General features: G+C 45.6%; 1 protein-coding gene across 3 annotated transcripts in view; it reads left to right on the plus strand.

The window, feature by feature from the left end:
* The first annotated feature begins 294 nt into the window (after positions 1 to 294).
* Positions 295 to 18,709, plus strand: part of LOC144121052 (uncharacterized) — a 173,026-nt gene continuing 154,611 nt past the window's right edge. Inside the window, exon 1 of one of the 3 annotated variants that reach the window (XM_077653973.1) lies at positions 295 to 1,009. The gene's annotated coding sequence lies outside the window, so the exon portion shown is untranslated. The remainder of the gene's footprint in view (positions 1,010 to 18,709) is intronic. The other 2 variants (XM_077653974.1, XM_077653972.1) reach the window with 2 other exon arrangements.

An 18,709-nucleotide genomic window follows, 5' to 3' on the forward strand; every position in this document is an offset into this window, starting at 1 on the left:
CCGAAAACCAGCGCAACACACGCACGCACACAGAGCTCAGGTGACTGAACCCGTTGGTCACCCACCAATCGCCCACCCAGGCGGCGCTCAGATCGTTAACACCGTGCTCCAAACTAAAGCCGACAGGCGATGGACAGCTCCGAGATTCGCGCCATCCGCTGCTCTGAAGAGGAGAAAGATGGAAAGGGGACGGACGAAAGAGAGGAGGAACGGGAGAGGGGTAGATTCCTGCCTTCGGACCACACTGTGCAGCGCATGCTGTTCTCCTCCCGTTTCGCCCACTCACGCACACACGCACTCGGCAGTGAGGAATCGATCGAACGCCTCGCGGATGACTCCTGCGAAGGGTACGAAGCCAACAAAAAGAAAAACAGAAAAGAAAAGAGTGAAAGAAAGAAAGAGAGAGAGAGTGGGATGGAAGAGGAGAAAAGAAAAGAGGAAAGGGGATGGGCGGCAGCAAACCTAGTCGCGCCAAAACCCCGCTCGCGCCGACGTAGCCGAGCTCGCGGGTGGCGGGAAAACGCGAGCGCCCGCGGCGCGCGAAGCGATGCACCTCCGCACGGCTCCGGTGCGCGACGGAAAAAGCATCTCGCGGCCGCAGAGGCAGTGCGGGCTTCGCGCGTGTCGCACGCTCTGTTTCACGTACTCGTCGCCCCAAGCTCAAGCCGAAGCCAAAGCCGCATATCGCTCGCTCGGCGCCTGTCTTCACTGACCAATAGGCAGAGGACATTGTCGAAGTCGAGCTTGAGAAGCCAACCTTGAATCCAGCATCCGCTGCTGCTGCTTCCTTGCTGCAAGACACAAGCAACCCACTCGTCGAGACAAGGACTGAGAGTGAGTGACCGACGAAGTCGTGCGAGTTTTGTTGACCGGTCGAGTTAGTCGCGCTAGTACTGACGCTCGCACGGAGCGCCACTTTGTTGATTTAGCTCCTTTGCGAGCGAACTGCCCTTGTTGACACGAAGATCGTGAACGTTTCTCAGCGGAGGCTTTGACAACAACTTTCTCTGTGAGTTCCTTCTTTTATTGCTAAGAGGCGAAGATGTGGAGTGTGGCTCTCGTTGCTTAAATAAGTTATCAGTAACGCTTTGTTTTGAAAACTATTCTAAGCACACTGCCTCTACAGTTTGATGCTCCTCTGTTGTCTTTTTTTTAATATATGGGCATATATGCTTTCTTCGGTACGCATGAGCAGGGCAATGCCCAGTGTTTTATTCTCTAATTCTATTATGTTTCCCCTATCGCAAACTGTGCTACGGCCTTCTTATACGCTGGTGTTCACTTTCAACTGCCAGTGCACCAATACGCACATGGCTCACAACCTGTTGATCTCAACCTGCGGATCAGGGATTGGTGCCTGTTACAGCTTTGAGCCTTGAAGCGGTATCGTTGGGGCATGGTCAGTATCTCGTGAAAATTGAGTAAGAGACGGCTTTTGTTGACCATAATTGGTGAGATTTTTTTGATACCGACCCCCAGCAGGGCCAAACTTGACTCCGTACTGCTACATTAATGAAAGTTCTGCCTTAAACTAAGACATACATCCTGAATTTGCATGCGGAAACCCTCAGATTCGCCGCGAATATCAGGATGCCTTTCGTGAAAGTGAGAAGAAACCCTCGATTCTTTATTTCTTTTCTTTAAGACGTCATTGCTAGACTGTTCTGCTTATTTACGCGTGGGCAGTAAAGTTCCACACCGTGTGGCGAGTCGCGCAAGGTTGCTAAGCTTAATGGGTGTTCTGTGCTTGACGGCGACACATTGCTCTCCAAGTCACGTGGCCTCGGTCGCGGTGGTCGATAACATGCAGCTGCGGTGGTTCTGTTGCTTGTTGTGCAATTACACCTGTGGATTTAGGGTTATCGATACTTGAGAGACCTATCATGCAGTGTGCTCAGACCACGACCGGGGGTGGTCTGGAAAGGATGGCATCAATATTTTGCGCAGCAACTCATGAGTCCATTGCAAGCGTAGAGCCGCGTCGAAAGCCTGAACCTTGCCACATATTACCCAGCAATTTGTGCGTGCGTACATTAATTCTTTCGGGCGCAACTTTTACCGTTCGTAACATGTGGCCTGATTTCGAAGTTTAGCGGAAATTCCACTTCGTTTTCAAGTATACTCCCTAGCGGCCACCTGTAGCGAGTAAATTCACCTGCACAAAACAATGATGCGCGCATACATAAATGTGGAATTTGTCAGCTGAAATTTAATTCGGTGAAAATTCAATCAAGGCCATCACAAGAGAAACTGCGCTGCATGGTTGTGCACTAATTTTGTCTGCTATGCTCGGGACAACTCCACAGTTGCGATTAGCGCTTGCATGGTCCAGTGCACCACTAAATAACCCAGCAGGATTACTAAACGAATGTGCTTTGAAAATGACATGCAACAAATAGCACGTTTCCTATTAAAACAGCAATTCAAAGGAGTTGGATGATCTAAGAAATTGATAATTTTTTCTTTCCACTGGAAAGAAAAAATTAAGAAACTGGTATGGATATAGGCAGGGTAGGACTTGAAGCAGGAGAATGGCAATTTAACAATGTTGGTAGAGCTTCCGCTTCCTAGTGGACTTGGTTCAGGTGCGTTTAGAATGAAAACAAGTTATAAGAACATGCGCTAGCAAGAACAGCTCATACTACTCTGCTAACCAATCACAGCAACCAACGTCCTCACCTTTTCAATTTTTCCACTTTACTGAACGAATCAAGGAAACAATATTCTACACCCATGATTTAATTTCGATTTACACTTGTTGGCGTAAACAAGGTGAGTTTTCAAAACAAGCTGCTAGCCCATTCGTGATGAAAAATGGTTTGTGGTAATGCACGTGAACGAAACTTTACTGCAGACTACAGTTGTATCCACCTGCAGGCGGGCTTTTCTCTGTGGGACCATCAACAGAATCGAGGTTTAGTTAGGGTTGGGGTGATGGGTAATGACGACGGCGATAGTTATGGATGACGAACTTCAGCTCTATTAGAAAAATACACTGCTTACCAAGTGCCAAACACAAAATTTTTCAAAATCTTCGTTTTTTTTAAAAAAGGATCCCTGAAGGAAAAAACAGTTTTCATGTTTTAACGCTTTCTTCGCCGTTGTAAGTGCGGCGTAAAATAATAGTGAACATTTATTCGGCTATTTTCTTCTCAAGATCAGTTCGGTGACTAGAAAGCGAGGGATAAATCTCGCATCTGCTTAATAGGTGTGTCATCGGGCTACAGCGACTTGGCCATGAATAAATGTATGCTAAACTCACAAAATACATCAGGCATAAACTCGTCCCTATTCTCGTGATGTCTTTTTAGTGCATATCTCTTTCTTGTACCGCAACGCGTGGCGAACCATTTTTTGGTCAGCACAAAGTTAACTGGTGCCTCGTGTGCGCGCGCGGATTAAGGGACAAACACGAGTTAATGATAACTTGCCTTTAATCACGCGGAAATGGACATGGCTAGGCCTTGCAATACAGCAGCTATAATCAGTCCTCTAGTTTAGCAGCGAAGTGGATTCTGAGAAGCGAAGCGTAGCAGAGGACCAGGGCGAATTAGATAGAGAGCAAGTTCAAGAAATTTGACCGCAGGTGGCGAAGGACATCGCTAATTAGAAATCAATGGAAGAGGCCTTTCTCCAGAAGTGGGCGCAGCCGAACTGATGACGATGGCAATGACGATGGCCACGCCTACGTACTATGTGCGAACGCCTGTTACGTTCTTCGGCAACAACTAGATGAACTGTGCCTAGTAGTGCACCACCACCGGAGTAGTGATCTGTCCCACATTTTACGACCTGGGCAAAACTATGGCGGGTGGTCCTGCCTGGCTAATGTCACGGGAACGCGAGGTTATCTGGGCCTTTGACGCAACTGCGGCGTGGAGTGTGCGCGTCTGTGGAGTCTCTGCGTCGGTGGACGTTCCTGGGCGCCCCTAGACGCTTCTGGACAAGGTACGCTTTCTTAAGTTGTACACTCTAAAAAGAAATAAGGCTTAATGGGAGTAAAAAGAGAGTAAGCTAACCACCAGCGCACTTCTTTTTAGGAGCAGGGTTTGCTGCCCAGAGTACCGGGGTAGATTTGAAATCCAGGGTTCGACGGAAACCCGTCTGGTTGGGTATGTTCATGGCAGAAAATCTTCAAGCGCCGACCAATCGTTAAAAAGATGACGTTTCGGCCCCGGCTTACGGGGGCCTTGTTCACAATCTTGTGACAAGATTGTGTCAGGGGTAGATTTGGATCACTAAGATAACTAAGTATACGGAATGCTTGCTTTAGGAAAAGGAGGTATATTCCCACTGCAAAGCATAGTAATTGGATGCAGTTGGCATTGGAAGGAGGCTTTTAAGGCGGCACCACAGGTCTAGACTTTCACAAAAAAGGAGGTTTAAACCTCGAACAATGACTTCGTAACTACAACATTTTTAATGTGGAAATCTTCCCCAGTACTAGGGCAGCATTCCCTGCCTAAAAGAGATTGCGCTAGAGGACTGCTTGCTCCGTTTTTACTCCCATATAGGCGTATTCGCGTTAAGAGTGCGAGGTACGCTAGCCTGCCCCAGCTGGCTCCCATTCGGTGAAAGTTCTTCAGCAGGCTATAGGTTCAATACTTTTATTCATATCTTCCCTTAAATTGGGGTGAGGACTGCGCACTTCGTCTTGAGCGAGGCAGCATTTCTGAAGCAGCTTTATTCGCGTACCTACAATAAATGCGGCGCTTGCGCTCTATTTGTCTTTTTGTTGTTATTGCCACCATGGTTCTCATCGCCATGGAGTCTCACGAAACATCGAATAATATTTCGGCTCTGTGGTTTGTGACGAGCAAAAAAACAACCAGATGCGGTTGGCGGTGGTAGCTGCCCCTCGTCAGCCGGTAGAATGAAAGTGCCCAAAGGTGACCAGTTTAACTCTAATAGTACTACGGAAAGGAAAATGATAGGTGCAACGCTAAGACACTGGAATAACGCAAAGTGGGTAAGGGAAATAACTCTGGCTTGGGCAGGACATGTAATGCAATGGCAAGATAATCTATGGTCGTCCAGAATAACACACTGGATTCCGCGAGAAGGCAAGCGTATAGCAGGAGGCGACAGAAAATTAGGTGGGCGGATGAGATCAAGAAGTTTGCGGGGTTACGATTGTTGCAACTGGCACAGGAAAGGGTTAATTAGAGAGATAAGAGAGAGGGCTTTGTCCTGGCCGTGGGTCTAGTTAGGCTGATTATGATGATTATAATCACAAAAATCGTTTAGCTTAGTTGCTATTGACAGGCAGTAGCCCAAACGAATCAAAGCGCTCACACCTTCGAGGATTCCAATCACCACATTTCACCGTGAAGTGCAGGCATGAAAAATCCTTCCATATCGCGCCGTGTGACCAGCGATGGTTTTGCTAACTTTTGTCTCCGTTAATGAATCGTCGGAACTTAGGCGTCCGCATCAAGTCATGCCCTTTTTGAAGCGAAAGCTTCACTGCGCTAGGTAGAGCCGATTTCGCCGTTCATTGCCGGTTGACCTTCAAGTGAGCCAGAGGTCAAGTGGGGCTATAGGTATTACCATATGTTGCCCACCATGGTGGCGCGCCACATGACATTTGACCTTGACCTAGGCCTTTGACCTTTTGATTCGCCAGTAAAGGGTGGTAGAATAAGTCGTAGCGTTCATTGGCTGACCAAGTCCTCTCGCGATGAACCATTAATTTAGATGCCGCCTCCCAGGGTGGCAGGGTGGGCGCGCTGCATATCCTGTGTGCGTGACGCACTCAACATTACAGATGCAAAGCCGTGTCTACTTGCCCGATAAACCACAGCTTTCGCTCTTTAACCAGGTTCAGCAGTAGTTAAACCGCAGCTAATTTTTGCTCGACCTTTAACCCACCCTTCGAAAGGGTTATATACATGCCAAATTTCGTCAAAATACTTTCATAACTTAATATCAGCATTTTCAAATTGAATTTACTCGTAAGTCCTTCGAGAAGAAAAGAAAACTTTGATTTGCATTCGCATCTGCACCAATAGCCAATCTTATTTCCCTGAATACAATTTATATATCAAAATAAGTCTCTCAGTCGAAAAACTTAACTAGCAGCCTTCACTCAGACTGACTTTGCCTACTTCGTATCGAACCTGATTGTAACACAAAGTGCTCAAATTTTCTATTACTGGGTTGCACCATGAGCAGGGTGACGATAACCCACATTCGACACGAATGCACATTCGCAAGCTGTCTTATCTGATACGTAAGTTGTACAAAATCCGTGAATTGCATTTTGCGCGTGAAACTTGGCTCGACAAAAAAACAAGTTTCGTGGCGGAAAACCAAAACAAAAACTTTTTTTTTTTAAGAAGAGTTTCCGAGACTTGCATCTGCCTACTCTCTATTGTTCGCTCTCTGGCGGAAAACCTAAACGAAAACTTTTTTTTTTCCAGAAGAGTTTCCGAGACTTGCATCTGCCTACTCTCTATTGTTCGCTCTCTGGCGGAAAACCTAAACGAAAACTTTTTTTTTCCAGAAGAGTTTCCGAGACTTGCATCTGCCTACTCTCTATTGTTCGCTCTCTGGCGGAAAACCTAAACGAAAACTTTTTTTTTCCAGAAGAGTTTCCGAGACTTGCATCTGCCTACTCTCTATTGTTCGCTCTCTGGCGGAAAACCTAAACGAAAACTTTTTTTTTTCCAGAAGAGTTTCCGAGACTTGCATCTGCCTACTCTCTATTGTTCGCTCTCTGGCGGAAAACCTAAACGAAAACTTTTTTTTTCCAGAAGAGTTTCCGAGACTTGCATCTGCCTACTCTCTATTGTTCGCTCTCTGGCGGAAAACCTAAACGAAAACTTTTTTTTTCCAGAAGAGTTTCCGAGACTTGCATCTGCCTACTCTCTATTGTTCGCTCTCTGGCGGAAAACCTAAACGAAAACTTTTTTTTTTCCAGAAGAGTTTCCGAGACTTGCATCTGCCTACTCTCTATTGTTCGCTCTCTGGCGGAAAACCTAAACGAAAACTTTTTTTTTCCAGAAGAGTTTCCGAGACTTGCATCTGCCTACTCTCTATTGTTCGCTCTCTGGCGGAAAACCTAAACGAAAACTTTTTTTTTCCAGAAGAGTTTCCGAGACTTGCATCTGCCTACTCTCTATTGTTCGCTCTCTGGCGGAAAACCTAAACGAAAACTTTTTTTTTCCAGAAGAGTTTCCGAGACTTGCATCTGCCTACTCTCTATTGTTCGCTCTCTGGCGGAAAACCTAAACGAAAACTTTTTTTTTCCAGAAGAGTTTCCGAGACTTGCATCTGCCTACTCTCTATTGTTCGCTCTCTGGCGGAAAACCTAAACGAAAACTTTTTTTTTTTCCAGAAGAGTTTCCGAGACTTGCATCTGCCTACTCTCTATTGTTCGCTCTCTGGCGGAAAACCTAAACGAAAACTTTTTTTTTTCCAGAAGAGTTTCCGAGACTTGCATCTGCCTACTCTCTATTGTTCGCTCTCTGGCGGAAAACCTAAACGAAAACTTTTTTTTTCCAGAAGAGTTTCCGAGACTTGCATCTGCCTACTCTCTATTGTTCGCTCTCTGGCGGAAAACCTAAACGAAAACTTTTTTTTTTCCAGAAGAGTTTCCGAGACTTGCATCTGCCTACTCTCTATTGTTCGCTCTCTGTTACCATGCGTCGATAAATCCTCAGCGACAGGCGCTGAACGAGCTCTGAAAAAAAAAAAAGCTCAGTGTAAATTTTCAAACTGCAGGCACAGAAAGAAAGAGACTAAGGGAAGTTAAAATAAGAAGATTTATCAAGAGTAGCTCAAAGAATGTAGGCTTGAATTGAAAGCAATGAAAAGTGGTGCGGAAGGAAAAAAAAGGGTCGAACGAGCTTTGCATTGCGTACGCACTGCAACAAGCAATGTACAATGTCAAATCTCTGCAAACTATGTACTTCATAATTCGCTGCTTTAGCTCATCAGGAATAAAGCTAACTCGATTTAATGCGGAAACGGTAACTACCATAAGCTTACAAAAAAAAACTTAGCCAAAGCATGAAGTCCGAGTTTAAACTCTGCTTGCTCACTCTAATCGGCTCGAGAAGTTCGTGAGCCTCCGTCCTTCCCTTCTTATATCTCTCGCCGCTCAGAGAAGCGGATAGTTAAGATAGCCGGCAAAGGAGGTAACAATACAGTTAGCACTTCCTAGCTCCAGCCGCGACCGCCTTATCCAGACAAATTCCTTAATCTCTTGTCCAAACCACGCTCTCTGCCCATTCCAGCTATATTTGCATTCCCTTGGAATGCGCTCTTACTTTAAAAGAGCGTTAATTATCTCTCCTCCGGATTACGAGCTCACTTAATAATTAAGTTCATTTCCTCCTCTCAAGCTCGCGTACAGGATATCGTTTACTCGAGTTTATCACTAATCCAAGAAGCTCTCATCCCGTCTCTGAATGCCACCTCCATGTTTTCCTTTGCGAAGCTGACTGTGCTTTCCTCAATTTCATTGCATATGCGTTAGCCTCCAAGTGACGGCCGCATACTTGCGTACTGGTATAATACCATACTCTCGATAGAGATTGGTAAGCCACTGCATATTGGGTACTGGCGGTAATGAATAGGAAGCATCGGCGCTCAATCAACAGAAAAATAAGGAATATGAATCTTCAGCTCAGTTAACGAAGTTTTCCACGCCGAGCTTATACGTTTCAATAAAAGTTTCGTAAATTGGATTTCACTCTCTGTCGAAATAGGTGGCGAGCGAACCGCAGTTTACGAGTTAAAATAAACTAAAACAAACCCGTAGTGTGAGGTGGCATTTTAAATGGAGTGGTCTGTAATGTGCCTAACGAAGTTTGCGAGCAGTCAACTCACACACCATTAACTAAACTCTGGCGGCTACAATGGGTCAGTTGGCTCCTACCACAGCTCTTTTGTCTAAACGCGTGGCGATTCGGCTAATCAGCCACCGACCATCGAACATCTGCCCCGAACAGAGAAACAATAGGCCTCATTGTTAGCGGTATAAGAGGCTTACGTCCCGTGCGTTGTTAGCTGGTTGCCCGCTATCCAGATTAGTAGTTAGGTATTACTACTGGACGCTATAACTACTCTTGACAAACTAATATACCAACGAAGAGAAACCACTCCAATTAACACTCTAACTTCAGTCAGTCTCAAACAGCATTCTCTTTCTCCGTGGTTATCATATCGTGAAGAGGGAGGTCATGCAGTTCGTCTCACTGCTGTAACCCTATCTGTGCGAGCCTAACATTTTTGGAGAAATTAAACAAGCCTAGAGTACAAAACGCCCGTCGTCAAACTTGGCACTCAGTCTGCTTAATGACAGAACCGGGCTTTTTTTCGGGCTTTGATGGTGATGAAGACGCGAAAGGCAGAGACGCTAATGGGCTGCTGGCTCCTGATGTCCTACATGACAGCCAGTGTAGCTGATCAGAATTTGTAATGGTGGTCGCTTAAAACGAAGCTCACAAGAACGAAAGCAGCCGGTTCGGACGCGCGAACGAAAGGATCATAAGGGACAGGTTTCGTGCATTTCGGCATTTCTGAAGCTCTACAGAATAGATCTGCAGAAATGTATAGGCTGGCGCACTTGTAAAGGTTCAAAGGATATACGCATAAGGGCTTCAAACATAAAATAGAAGACCTGAATTGGAATATGGTGTATGGCCTATGGGTGTTTAACGTCCCAAAGCGACTCAGGCAATGAGGGACGCCGTAGTGAAGGGCGCAGGAAATTACGACCACCTGGGGTTCTTTAACGTGCACTGACATCGCACAGTACACGAGCCACTAGAATTTTGCCTCCATCGAAATTGAGCCGCCGCGGCTGGGATCGAACCCGCGTCTTTCGGGTCAGCAACCGAGCGCCATAACCACTGAGCCACCGCGGCGGCCCTGAATTTGAATAATACAATCAAAATAGAGAGGAATATACTAACCCAGAGACGAAATTAAGTGCTTAGTAAGTGGGCGGGAAGGCAAAAGTTTGCCGGAAGTTTGTTGGGAATACCATGAGACTCTATACTGGGGCCGCTCTAATTGTTACAACGTACATCAGTGATAGCGCCTTAATATTTTCTGAGAAATGCGATTTTTAGCAGATAAACGCATTGTTTCAAGAGAACCACATAATTACCATAGTATAGATCTTGTTCAGCAAGATCTGGGTAAAGTTAACTCACGTTGTCCACTTCGGAACTTCTTGTGAACCCTGAAAAATGCTACCACGTGACGTTTAGTAAATCAAAACATGCCGACCGATTTGCTTTATAACTTGATAAAAGCATTATCAACCGGATATCCTAAGTTAAATTCCCAAGCGTTCTACTCTGTTCGGACTTATCTGCATCGAAACACATCGACGTGCATGTTAAAGATTCCGGTAAAATGTTCTGCCTACGTATTCAGAATTTTGATGCTGATCCTGAGATTGTTCAAAAACGTGACGTCGGGGTGCTGGCTAGGACGCGCTAGGAGTACCCGGCAGCAGAGTTTGACCAACAGTATTTGATAAATACTGTTGAGGCAATTCAGAACTCATGCAACCAGATTTCTATCGAAGCGGTACACTAGACACGCGACGATAGCTGATGTAAAGAAGCGCATTGGGTGAGATTCACAACACGTGTCAGATGTGCAGGTAGAAGCAATACAAGAGGGAACACGAGAGCGCGTTGTCGTCGCACTTCATGGTCCGCTATCGGCGAAAGGAGGAGAATATCAGCGGCAATGCCCTGCGCCAAGTAAGCATGGTCCGCATCGTATTGCATCACACGGCAGCGCGCGGCGACTGCCTTCACAAAGCGAGCAGGCGGGCTTACTCCTTCTCACACGTAAGCACTCTTAAGTGTCTGTGCCGACTTTTTTACATACTATAGCCTGGAGGATGCTGTGGCCAGGAGGAAAAAAAATGCACTAACAAACGGTGACTATCAGCAGCATATGAGATAGTACGAAGCACAACGAAAAGCGCGGTAAAAACATCGCAGATATGATTTGCAGAATGTAAAAACTCTTTAAGAGGTAAAGCATGAGGGGGCCCGGGAAGATAGTTCCAAATTTGCATGACCCCCCCCCCCCCCCCGGGACACTTTTTCGTTCTTTTTATTGTCCCACAATACTTTTTGTCCCACTCCCCCACTCCCTCCCATAATCCAACGGGAGTGCGTCTTTACGGGAAATGTTGGAAAGAGGGTAGGAGGTAGATTAACAATCTTGATCTCACTGCGGCGTCCGAACACAGATCGAAAACCTCCCAATGGATACATTTTCTTTTTACAACGTCGAAAAACTACAGTACAAAAACCTTCTTCCCGACAACTGCGGAAGCCGAACCCGCGATCTCCTGCTTTTGCCAGCAAAATTTCTCAGTCAAACAGTCATTCGCCACAAGTTTGAAGAGATGCCACGTGTGCCAGAAACCTCCTCCCTCCTCTGAATAGTCCCGCTCGTATTTTTACCCCGAATGATAAAGGCTTGACATTGCGTTTCTTGACGATATATTTTCATTTGCTGCGTATAGGACTAGTCGGTAACTGTTTTTCGCCTACAGCCTATGAAATTGACTCGCACTTCGCAACGTTAATTTCATTGTTTTCCGCCGCAAAAGCAAAGTTAAAAGGACTTTAGAGAACCTTGCAGCGTGTGCCATACTCCCTTCCTTATATATATATATATATATATATATATATATATATATATATATATATATATATATATATATATATATATATATATATATATATATATATATATATATATATATATATATATATATATATATATATATATATATATATATATATATATATATATATATATATAGTTTTCTGTCACGGCGATATATGACCCGTTTTCAGAATAATTGAAAATCCTCGAGGCAGCCTTTTCTTATTGCATTACAAGGTTAGCGGCAAAGTGGAATACTTAGTCAAGGGACCCAGTTTAATGCGTCCGGATACACTTAATAACATCCCCTCCGCCCAGAAGTACGCTGCCTTATCTTTAGAGAAAATTGATGGCGCGTCGAGAGGCCCCGAATGTATTGCGAATAAAACCGAGATTGCTATTCATAGCTGGAAATGTGCCAGCAGTCTTTGTGCTTCTTACGTGTTATACTGACCTTTGTTTTAGTGCTCGTCCGCACGTGTATGTGTTTTAGTCTTGTTGATCCTAACCACTTCTGCATAAGCGAAATATAGGAAATGCACTCAGCAGGATATCTTTTCATAACCTTATCCTTCTCTGTTTCGCGCGTGTTTTGCACGCAGTGTCTGAGAAAGCGAAACTGGAATTTGCATTTACTTCCTCCCGGTGCTCGAAATTGCCGGTGGAAATCGAGAAAAACCCATTTTTTCCAGGTCTCTTTATCAGTGAAAAACATATTGTGCGACTCCGCGGAAACAATAGCGCTTATCCAGTGCTACCAAAACTGTTTTCATGCTTTTTCGTTTTCTCAATAATGGCATTTTCCATGCTCTGATCGTTCAGTTCAATGCGATCTAAGCGTCGTAAATCCGCGCTACTTATTTATATTTTGCGAGGAACTGGGCTGTACTATTCGTTTTCCTGACGTCGCTAAACAACCTGGTTATAATGCATCCCCGTGAAGAATGCTCCTGTAAGTTTGTTTGTTTTTTCGAACAGCTTCGTTTACAGCTGGCAACTTGTACCGCTGATAATGATGTGCTTATGGAGCAAAGCTCAGGATGGCGCGCTTTGGGGAAAATATTCTTCTATGCCATTTTCTCTGAACTGCATATCAGTATTATAGAAAGATTGGAGCGGTGGATTTAAATGTTTTTAACTATATCAGCACAAACAAAGGCATTCATCGAGTAGCGTTCATTTTAAGGGGTGTCTTAGGGGACGTGTCGTCTATGAAAATTTCCTTTAGAGACGGCACTTGCTTGAATCTCACAAAAATTTCATTATGCAGTCTGTAGACAGTCCATAGACCTCCGCCTATAAACTTTATAGATTCCCTGTAGACAGATCTTTGAGAAGAGCCTAGAGGTATACAAATGCTATAGAGAGTCTATAAACAATCTATAGATTTATGGTCATACGCGTTTAGTAGAGTTTTGTCTTTAGACATTCTATAGACTCTAAATGGACCAAAATAATTATGTATAGGAAGGCAACAGAGTCTGTAAGAAGTCTATAGACTGTCTTTAGACCATTTTTGTAAAGGATGTGAGGGTGACCTCCAATATTCCGGCCATTTGCGGCCGATATTAAGAATGTGGCTGCTGCTTCTTTAAGTTCATGACGTCATAAATCAGGCTTTCTTTCTTTTCCGGGCCAACTCTTCCCTTTCCTTCTCGCTACTTTTACCAAAACGAGCAGCCACTCGAAATGATTTCAAGCCTCACCAAACATATCTTCAATATCCTTCCAAAGCGCCCTTTTCGCACTTACTAAATCTTTCTGCGCTCTCCGCTTCCGTTACTAAAAAAAAAAAAAACCTCAACATTTTCAGTGTCGAGTTCAACGTTGGGAAGTAACCAGTTATATTTTAGCGCTAGGCATTCTAAAATTCAAACACTCTTCACATAAGTCGAATATGCTGATGGAGTGGTGTTCTTATAAGTTTGCACACGCAGTACTGGTTTCTTTTTCGCTTCGCCTACGCGCTATGCGCCGCAAAAAAAAATCTGTCCCAGCCCAGTGTTCGTTAACTATACGCCATTTAGCTCCCGCCATCCTGCTAAACGATATCGCCTAACAGAGCCGCAGCTCCGTGTTTCGCATAGATGATGCACTACTCCGCGTTTTCGTAGTCTTTTTTTTTTTTTTTGAGCAGCCCCAAAAGCCGTTGCGAAGAGCTCCTTCGCAAATAGCGCACACCCACAAAGGCACGCGCACATTCGTAAGAAAAACAAAATATAATAAAACAATATGCAACGCATGTACGCAAACCGTACGCCACAAGCAACGGCACAAACTCGCACCGCGCCCAGAGCTCTCCTTCGACCCGCTTTCGCCAACAAGAAAGCAACACGCCGACTGGGTGGCGTTTAATAAATCACGTGACACCGGAAACACTCCCCACACTGTATGCGCGTCCGTACATATTCCTACGTCATATATAGCCTCTCGCGCCAACCGCTCCATCTTTATATCGTGACGAAGATGGGACGCGCGTCTGGCTGGTGAATTATTGATTACAGATCCTTCTTGTACGCCTCCCCCTACCCCCTCCCCTCCGTCCCACCTCCTGCCGACCAGAAGCCACCACCTCTATACCTAACAGTGTCCTGGCTGTTACATTAACGGCACATCAAATCCCTCGCCCGCGTTCAATCTGGACGCTAGGCGAATTGTGCCTAGAAGCATACGCTGCTGCATCCTGCCGCCCCGGGACTTCGCGGTGTTTACATGTTGTCTTTGAGTCTGTGCCTGTGTGTTTGTGCTCGCGTGCCAGCTTCGAGAACAAACTCATGCACACGCTGTTTGCGCTGAGCCTGCTCAGGAAAGCGAAGGTGGCTCCGCGGAGCGGCGGAGAGGCTTAATACGCAATCAACGCGGCCTTAATTGAAATACCCGCTGGTCTTTTCCATGGTTAGCCGCCCTCTCTCCTCGCTCAACTTTTTCCGCACCTCATAACCGCCCTACGGCGAAGGCAAGCGAGAAGGAAGGACATGTTATTCCAATCTATCTCCCGTTACTGATGAGTTTGCGAAGGCAAACATACAGCTATAAACATGCACGTATAAACATATACTTCTTGCTCGGGAGTGCGGGTGAAGATGCGGCATGGATTATTCGGTTAATAATGAATCACTGCGTGTCCCTCACTCACTCACCCACTCATCCTCTCAGTCTTTCCCTCTTCCTGCCTCCTTGAAGAGGCCCGCACAGTGTGGTCTCTGGGGATGGTAACTCCCTTACCCCTTCGGGAAGGCGAAGCTGATGAGGAAGCCGTTCTGGGCCCCGCCCGCGTGACGGCTTGAGTTGGGAGAGCTGGTTATTAGAAGCACTAATGGCGGCGTGCCCGAGTTCGTTCGCTCGTGCACATGCGTAACGAGGCGTCAAAAAGTAATGCCTGCGAATCTGTTAAAGATTAAACCCTGATGCGTAGCAGGTTATAAGGAATCCGCGATGATTATGACAATATTTAGTAGCTTATGTGCCTCGCATGGGTATACGGATGGCGGAAAAGGCGGAAAACACTCCTTGGCAAAGAAATCGTGAGGGTTTACCGGGATAATCGCGGAGTAGCCTCTTTGCGCATAGCAACTTCTGTTCAGCGCGAGCAGCAGGGCTTTTTACCCACATCTATAAGGCTGAGCTGAACATGTTCTGGGCTGGCACGAAGCATAGGGCTGCGATATAGTCCTTATGAAATGCCTTTTTTAACCGATTAGTCCTTTGTATATGTGCTCTTACGTTTCAAAGGATGGATGAGCACTGGCTTTTCCACTGTCATGCATGCGTTTTGCTCCCTAATTGCATTTCAACCAGCTCGTTTGCATCGTACAAATACAATCAATATATGCAGTCCTCGGTGATGTGGAAAGCAGGGCTCGTAAAAATTTCTCTTAAGGCCTTCAACTTGAAGCCGGGACGTGCATTACATGCATACTTTATACTTGAGTTCCTTCTTCTCCTAGAATATCCTCGGTATAGCTCAGAACTTTAAACGCCAAACTAAAAATGGTGCCGCTAGTTCAAATTTCCACGCCTCAGCTTTTCTGTAATAGGTGCATTTTCAGCATTTTAGCCGCCGTATAGAACGGAAATTAGTTCCTGCAGCCGGTGTAAGACTGTAGCTTGCTGCTTGCACAACTGAAACGCTTTTGCGAAACCTGAGCATTAAAGTGGCCCCGCCGCGGTGGCTCAGTGGTTAGGGCGCTCGACTACTGATTCAGAGTTCCCGGGTTCGAACCCGACCGCGGCGGCTGCGTTTTTATGAAGGAAAAACGCTAAGGCGCCCGTGTGCTGTGCGATGTCAGCGCACGTTAAAGATCCCCAGGTGGTCGAAATTATTCCGGAGCCCTCCACTACGGCACCTCTTCTTCCTTTATCCCTTCCCTTACGGCGCGGTTCAGGTGTCCAACGATATATGAGACAGATACTGCGCCATTTCCTTTCCCCCAAAAACCAATTAAAAAAAAAAACTTAGTAGCGGCAGCAGCGATAAGCGATGGCTGCCTTGCGGGGGTAATGCCACCATCCGCGTCCCACACAGCAGCTATCTGTATAAATAACACTGAATCCAACACACGGCCTGCGTGTGCCTCCCGAAGGCACGTAGAATAGCTATAGGCTTCCGTTGGACCGAAACTAGACGACACGTCGAGAATAAGAACTGTATAAATAAGAGACCAACGCACTTCTAAGTGCTCCGTGGGTCGGCGACACTTCTGAAGAGAGGCGAACCCCGTCTTTTCAGTTTCTCACGTCGTCCCCACGAGCGTGTCTCCGGTGTTTGATCGCGACCAAGCTTTTGTCATTTGTCGACCTGTGCGTTGAACTCTAGATAGGAGCGGAGATTGCCCAACTTTGTAAAAGGGTCGTGCACCCATGCTCTCCGTCTCAAAGCTTACAGAACGCTTGCTGGCACCTGACAGCTTAGTTTTGGGATTTAAAGCGTGCGTTTGAAATCTGGCTCCAAATGCCCGGAAGCTAAAAGCACGTACTGCCTCGGGTTAAAGTTCGCGGCTTTGCGGGTTCGCTGTAGTTGTTTGTGTTAGCAAAAAAAAAATCAATGAATACAGAGTTCGAGAACAACATGATGGTACTTATTTCGGAAACATTGTCTTTAGTGGTGTTTTTTTTTATTTCTTCAGTACCAAGGCCTCCCAGATGTGCATTATTGTTGAATGAAGGGTGAGGAGAAAATGGTACACAGTAATAACATAAATAATATCGTAAAAGTAACGAGTACTGATGTACCACTACTGTATCTACGTTGTCGAGAGCTGATAATTTAAGCTTAATGCCATTTTCCGTACAAGCTAGCCGCCTCGGGATGGCACTGGAATCATTCAATTAAGTCATCGAGAGAACAACCCTGCCTGGTTCGACGTGCGTAACTTGGTTTCGACGTTCCGTGAAGGTTGACGAGGCTATAGGAAACCCCTAATCGCATATAAGTTCTAACGTCATGCACTTGGGCAGCTGCTGCCACAAGACTGGAAGACAAAGAGGCCCTAACTAACTTTCCTCCATTAAACCAATAACAATTTTTCCCGTATCCCACGCTCATTCCTAAGTTAACGGAAGTAAAACACTTCGAGTTACTTCCGAACGACTGGACTCTGCCCATCTGCAAGAAAGACTAGTGGACATATGGCTAGAACCCCGGAAGTCCTGGCTCGCAACGAAGGGTTTCATACCCAGCAATTCTGCACAAAATCATTTTTCTACGGGAAAGAGTTCATGAACGCAATTTTTTCCTAAATTGCCAGATTTCAATAAAGCAATCATCAATACATCCCCAGATACCCTCTCTGCAGGCCTGCATTTTGTGCACATAACGTTTTTGCTATCCTCAAAAACGTTCCCCATTGGTTTTTTTATGGCAGTCCCTAAAAGACTGTTGTCGCTTAGCAAAAAGCATTCTCCGTTAAATGGCGCTCCTAGAGCATTATTTCATTGTTTTTTTCATGAAGCTTTGCCTATATAGCCAAAATATTTTGTTCGAAAGACCTAGCTGCCTCAACTTTACAGAATTCAGAGTGAAAGTGGCATAAATTTCTTAATAATTTATGGCACCGCAGCATCAGGTGTTTTTTCTTCCATCTATATTTAGCCACCATTGACTGAAGCTAGCTATATCTCAAAAAGCCTCTTTACTCCAGCCAATAACCAGGGGAGATTCATCTTGTCAGGAATGGCTTTCATCATAAAACTGCTTCCATTCTATGAAATAGTTTTCTTGCACTTTTACAGCGTCAGCAGTTATATAGACGCCCGTACCTGGCTTTCTCGTCGTCGTCTGAGTAACCGGTGGGAGCGTTAATGTGTCACGGTCACGTAACATTTATGTTACGTGACATTATGTCACGTGACCCTAATGTTATGTCACGTGACCCTAACGTTACGTGACCGTATATCAGAGTCAACCTCGGTCGCACAAGCCAATGGGTGGCTCTGTTTGTAACAGCCGTCTGCCAGTGCAGGGATGTATCACGTGACCAATACACCAGTGCTCCAGCAAAATATCCCCAAAACTAAACTCCTAAACAGCTGTCGCTGAACATCGCGATACACAGTCGTAACCATCCTGTGAGTTTTTTTTTTATTAATGGCTTCCCTTCGTGCGTTCACTTTCTCACCCGCACCAATTTGCTACGGCGTTCGCAGATACGCAGCTAGAATTCCTTACCAGTTTTCCTGCATGTGCTCTTTCAACACAGATCAACAATCACCATATACGCCGCGTTTAATTAGTGGCTCGGACATTCGACTGGTGATTCCAAGGTCGCGGGAGGCAATTCTGGCCCCCTCGACAGCATTTATGTGGAGTCGAAATGAAGAAGACGCCCGCGTAATGTGCGACGTCAGCGCACGCTTAAGAACCCCTGCATGCTCGAAATTAATCCTAGAACCTCCAATACTGATTCTCTCCCTGACCTTCGCCAGCTGCGAAGTGTGAACCACAACCCCCTACAGTACTAAACCAATCATTACTGCACTCGGGTTAGGATAGTTTCGCCACGGAACCCTAACCGCGGTAAAACTCCGGAAGCAACTAAACCCAGGAGCAACAACCGAC

Source organism: Amblyomma americanum, chromosome 2, assembly GCF_052857255.1.
Source record: "Amblyomma americanum isolate KBUSLIRL-KWMA chromosome 2, ASM5285725v1, whole genome shotgun sequence".
Lineage (NCBI taxonomy): Eukaryota > Metazoa > Arthropoda > Arachnida > Ixodida > Ixodidae > Amblyomma > Amblyomma americanum.